Consider the following 6,388-nt stretch of genomic DNA (forward strand, 5'->3'; position numbering starts at 1 on the left):
TTTTTTTTTAATACGTGAAGTTTACTTTTCTTTGCCCAGTCAAAATGTCTATATGAATACATAGATATATAAAAACACCTAAACATAAGTGTTTTCTTTGTTTTTGACAACTATTTTTTCTTCCGATTTTCATAGCATATTCGTATAGGAGCTTTCCTGTGTGGATTTCATGAATATTTATATTTACAGTTTATTATCATTTAATATTTTAATAATGTGATGCTTATTTTACTAAATTGTACAATACGTTTGCTACTTTTAACCCTACGCTGAAGTTGAATTAAAGGCTTTATGTGAATGTTTGTACAGATTTTATACAGTTTCAATTATAAAATTTGTTTCATACTTTTTTGGTTTCACGTCTTTACGTTTATATTTTCACCTGGAGTCATACAAGTTATGTATACAAGATATGTCTTCGTTTTCTTTATGAGTTGGTGAACTAGAAGTACTCAACTAATGTATAAGAACAAAAGTTATAATGAAAAGGAATTATTAAACATGTGTTACGTATATCTCATATAATTCGACAGTAACGAAATAATACAAAAAGAAAGCATGCAGTGTTCCCAAATAATTATACATGCTCGATGAGCGTGCTATGACGCTGCTCATAACTCTGCGGTTTTCTGTTCCACCTCGTGTCGAGTGAGCTCGGTCCGTACACGTGCTTTACCCTTACTTACATAGTGGCTGTTGCGGTCGATGGGAGGCTTGGTGTTAAGCTGTGTAAAATTGTTCTGCTTAAGATTTCAGGACCCATTGTTGGCCGAATAGGAGTTACGCCAGGCCGCTGGTTAGAAGAACTGGACGAACTGAGTCCGTCAGTATGTACTGTTTTTTATTTATTTTACATAAAGTTGAAGCACGAGTCAGTAATTCTTGACCAATAAGATTCTTCTAAATGAAATTATAAGTCACAAGAAAAAGAAGGATTAATCTCAAGGTGAAGCCTTGTTCAGAATAGCAATAAGTCTACTCTCGTTGTATTAGATTATCACAATTTATTTTACATATTTTAAGCATATGGATTAACAAATGTCCGTAAAAAGCTACAAATTATAACCCAAAATACTGATAGATAGGAATATATGAAATATTTGTCCATAAGTTATTTAAGTTTTGTAATGTAACTTGTAAGTTTAAAACAATTTAAAACAACTTTTAAAAGGGATATTTGGTAATTTGGCATTTATTTAGCCAGAAGGTGTTTATTTCATAAAACAAGAATTGTTTGCTATAGGAATATAGATATTATAGTGATTCTGACCTTCACAGTACTCAGAATTCGCACGGGGTAAAATTTATATACATCAAGAGAGCCAATAACACGAGAGCTTTCGGAAAATAGTCCACACTTCTTCAAGACTAAATTAATTCACTCCTACTTAAGAAGGAAGGTCTGCCTTAAGGAGCTCGGATTATCGAGTTTCTTGCTTAATGATCTAGTGTTCGTTGTTTTGTTCACTTCTTCTCTGAGAATTTTTGGATATGTTGTTTTTAAGTAGTTACGATAGGTAAGGTTGTGGCGTTCGGATATCAGGTGTTGTCATAGTTAGTGTTCTATTGTATACGATCATCTAAGTTTAATTATTAATTATCTACTATCATTTTAATTACAAGATACTAACTACTAATTAGTTTGTGACATATGTTTCTACTGTTAATCTGCTGCCAAACAGTGAAAGAAGCCCTAAGACGAAGAGCAGGGTTTGTACACAGTTCTATTTTAACGATCTTTTTTTGTTGCAAAGACTGACAAGAAGAATGAAATATATTCCATTCATAAGACGTCAACACATTTGTAGAGACAAGGTTTCTGTCATGTATGGAAGAGGATAATTGTAAAAACAAATACATCAATATATCTTGTAGTGTACATAATAATATTCATATAATTTATACTGTTATTGCATCTACAAGACGACTTGTTTATTTGAAACTGAGCAAATGATCGAAAGAACTACACACAAAATTATGCCATTAATTAAAACAAATGATGGATGTTAATTTATATCTCTTAATTAATTAAAAATTAACCATCAGGTTTAGATGACAAAAAAAAAAAACAATTCGCGATTTTAAACAATTTTTTTCAAGCTAATTTGTGTGTGTGCATAATTTAAGTTTTATATAGGAAATTCTATTTGCGTGATGTACAAGTATTATACTTACGTCCTAGTGTAAAAACACCATTTTTAACTACATAATCCATGGTAAAAAAAAAAACTGTCTTTTCAACTACGGTAAAGTTGTGGCGATGGGATATCAATCGTTTAATAAATTAGTGGATTGTTGCCTGTATTTAACATACATCAAGCCGAGAACGTTTATGGTTAGATGCGAACAGAGACTAGTAATTTAACATCATTGTTGTGATATTGTTATCTACGTACTTCGGTAAAAGAGTAGTCCGAGAGATAGTGTTGATTAGCTGCCTTTCGTCTAGTCTAACATTTCAAAATTAAAGACAACTAGCGCAGATAGTCCTAGAGTAGCCTTGCGCAAAATTGAATCACACAAACATACATTGTTATCCATGCAATCTAGGTCATGATTATTTTGTAGACACACTCGAGCAAGCACACTCGGTTTTATAATTGTAGTATATGGATTTTATAATTTCATACTTTAAAAAAAAACTGATTAGAAAACTGATTCGTATTCCAAGCTACGTATATTTTCATACAAAAGTTCTCTTTCACGTTCAGATGTTATACCACGCGTTTTAAATATTTCAAAATAAATGTGAAGAGTAACGAAAGTAATGTGTAACTTATAGAAAATATATCTCAAAGAAAAATATGTTTTATTGTTTATGTAAAGACTGACGAATAAATTAAGAGTTGAGACTGCCAAAAGATGGAAGGGGGTTCTAAATTCTATCAGAAATGGAGTGTCTAGTAACATTACTGCTTATCTTAACAAGGTCCTGGGCATATATAAGACTCTTTCTACGTGTATGTTATGAATATAAAGTAAAATTGAAAAAGATAGTGGTGTCAGTTTGGATAAAAAGACTCTTACTCAATGTAGGAACTCTTACACAGCTTGTTAGAAAAGGTAAAAAAAACCAAAAAACCGGCAAAGTAGTTTATATTTACAATTAAAATTACGGCAAAAGCAGTTTGTTGTATTTTCTACATTTGATAGAACTTGGGGCATGATGGGGAGTAAAACAAAATACGCGGCCTAGCTAACTAATGAATGGATATTTGCTGTAATAGTCTTATCAATGATATAAGTGTAGCAACCAGCACCTATATATATATATATATATATTTCTCATGCCTTAATGGGTTATTTAACAGCCAGCTATATGTGTTTCTCATGACTTAAGGGCTTAGTTAAAAGCAACTATATATTTCTCATGTCTTAATGTGTTATTTAACAGTCAACTATGTATGTTTCTCATGTCTTAATGTTTTATTTAGTAGCAACACAGTAGCATCCTTTTGAGTGAGGTACTAATACAGTACCTGGGATTAGCCAAGTACGATTTTCTTGATTATGGTCCAGTAATTCTGTTTTAGATAACGGTGTCTTTTTGCCGTTGCCTAAAAATTAAATGCAATAGCCAATCAAAAGGTTTACGTTTTCTCTGCCGAATAAAATGCTATAATAATTTAAGCTGGGTGTTTCAAAATATTCTATAAAAATAAAAAAAAAATCAAATTTCAAATCAGGTAAGTGATAACTCTGTTTTTGTTAATGTTATACTTATTTATATGAAATTAGCAAGTTCTGCTGATGACGTGATTTGGTTTTGTCTGTTTGTTTGTTAAGCGCAAGGCTACACAATAGGCTACCTGATAATGAAAACCGAATTTCAGCGTGAAAAAAAAAGAAATCTTCGTCAGACATTTTGCAGAGCCACCAGGGGAACATGATGTGGTTTATCATATAAAAAAAAGATGTTTGTTTTTGTTTTTTAAAGTTAAGAAGAAAGATACACAGTGGGCTATCTGTGCTCTGCCCACCACGTGTATCGAAACCCGGATTCTAGCGTTGTAAATCCGCAGACATACCGCTGTGCTACTGGGGAGCTATAAAATAAATCTATAATTCCTTACAGCATTCACTTTGGTTTTATTCTGATTCAAAATAATGACACTATCAATTGTTTATTAAAATTAATATTCTAGAAATACTTAGAAATGTTCCAAAAGTCTATTAAAAGCAGTGAAAATTAAAAGTCGGACTGGTATAAAAGTGTGTACATTTTCAGCAAAGTGATGAAATCAAGTGTAAGTACAAAAAATATAGGGATAATGTTTGAGCAGAGAGTTATAAGTTTGATCATATGACGAGAAATACATAATCATATGTTTTGACTTTGACAGATTTCCTCCATCGTTTTTGTTATAGGATAAATTAACAAGACACTTTTTTTTTAATAAATAAACGTCACAACAGTTTAATAACTTGTCTCGTAGAATTGACATGAAAGAGTATATTAATCGATTCAAGAAACTAAGCAGGAAAAAGTTGTATGTTATGGGATATAAAATTGACATTTTTTATAAGAAAAATAGTTTCTTTGCTAAATTACTTGTGAATATCTTTTTCCTGCCCATTGATAATATAATGAAAATGCTTTCATTACACTTTTATGCTACAGTATTCTGACATCTGTTTTAATGAATAATTATTTACTCATTTTTCTTTAGCCGAGTTTTATATGCAGCGAATTATTAGTATCGTCTTCTGAATGATGATATGGACGTGAACGTCTGTTTAGATCCAAGTTTCTCATAAAGTATGCACTGTTCAGTTTACACAAACAGATAAATCGATCGAATATCAACTTCAATTTATGGATATGCTATTAACTATAAGGTAAATGTATATGTATATCTTTGTATTTGTAACTTTATTTGGTTACTTATATAAATATCTCGTCTAATAGAACACATGTTTATAAGCACTTTGTATATCACCAATTTTCTTAAAATAAAAACAAGTGACGAAATAAAAATGTCAAGTTCATGCTAAAGGTTCTTAGCCTACTTGTATGTTATACATAGTATCTCTTTCTAGCCTTTCTATCCTTCTATGTATAAACATATATATATATATATGTATCAACTAGCATATAGATAAACTTCTGGTAACCTTTTTTGATAAACTATAAAAACCCATCTGTTAAGATTAAATGGAAAATGAGATCATTTTCTTTATCACTTTAATACCGTTCTTTCCTTTCGGCGTTCCCCGTAAACAACTTTTTGTATATTTCCATTCTTTTTAAAATATAAATATTTTACGATCGTTTCTAGTACTTACATTACTTAAAAATAATAATAAATTTTGGTTTAGATAGATTTGCAGACAGATAAGTAAACAGACACAAAGAGTTATGGATAAAAATGTAAATATAGTAAGAACAGAAATTTTGTATCGATAATTTCTAATATTAATGCAATTATTTACTTTAAAGTCTTATTTATAGCTTAACTGTTTATAATAGTTTTAATCTATACTATTATTCTGCTTGTTTGTATGTACGACAGTTACGCTTTCTGACCGAGAACCTGCTGCATAAATATGCGTAGTTAGAATGTTTCCTCAAGAAAAACTGCGCATGCGCATTATTCACTCGACGACAAACAGTCTGCCTGCGGCAGATAGCTGCAACATTCAGTGATCAAATCGCTACAATTGCTGTATGAAACAAGAAGTAACAACAAAAGGGGAATGTAAATATACTTTATTAACCATTTTGTACAACAGAAGTTTTTAAAAATGGTTTGACGTTAGGTCGTAGAATAACATTATAAGTTTATTTATCGATAGCATTAAGTACAGTAAAATTTAGTCCTAACTAAACTAAAGTAAAAAAAAAAGTACACAGGTTACACTTTTAATTTATCTCTTTATCAAACTTGGGTCTCACATAAGTTTTATAAAGTACGACCTATATACAAGTGGATTTACACATTTCGTTGTCTACGATTACAATTCGTTTGTATTGTGCTAGAAATGTTATATTTAATAAAGTACTGTTACGATAAAGATACTAATTTGGCCGGAAATTATTTTGCTGGTGTGAAAAGCTGTTACAATTTTAGCTGTTATAATAAGGAAGGTTTCTCACCATATAAGGTAATTAAGTGAAAGCTACAAGGTCATTGGTGAATTGTGGTAAACGAGCTTCTTATTTTTAATTATTATTATTGGCCATTTAAACATTTATGACAGTACTATTTGTATGTACTAACGTGCTTTGTCCCATACACAACTCCTGTAAAATATAAAAAATTAACTTATATTGTTATAAGCTTTACATTCTATCTCAAGCATATTGACTTCTGATTTCAAAATTGTGAAGAATGGATACCCCGAAACTTCTGTGCACATTTATATCAAGCTGGTTTTTCTTTACTTT

General features: G+C 30.6%; 1 long non-coding RNA gene across 1 annotated transcript in view; it reads left to right on the top strand.

The window, feature by feature from the left end:
- Nucleotides 1–707: 707 nt before the first annotated feature.
- Nucleotides 708–6,388, top strand: part of LOC111086885 — a 23,114-nt gene continuing 17,433 nt past the window's right edge. Inside the window, exon 1 of the long non-coding RNA XR_002611605.1 lies at nucleotides 708–827. This is a non-coding gene — a long non-coding RNA (uncharacterized LOC111086885). The remainder of the gene's footprint in view (nucleotides 828–6,388) is intronic.

Source organism: Limulus polyphemus, unplaced genomic scaffold (assembly GCF_000517525.1).
Source record: "Limulus polyphemus unplaced genomic scaffold, Limulus_polyphemus-2.1.2 Scaffold1518, whole genome shotgun sequence".
Classification (NCBI taxonomy): domain Eukaryota; kingdom Metazoa; phylum Arthropoda; class Merostomata; order Xiphosura; family Limulidae; genus Limulus; species Limulus polyphemus.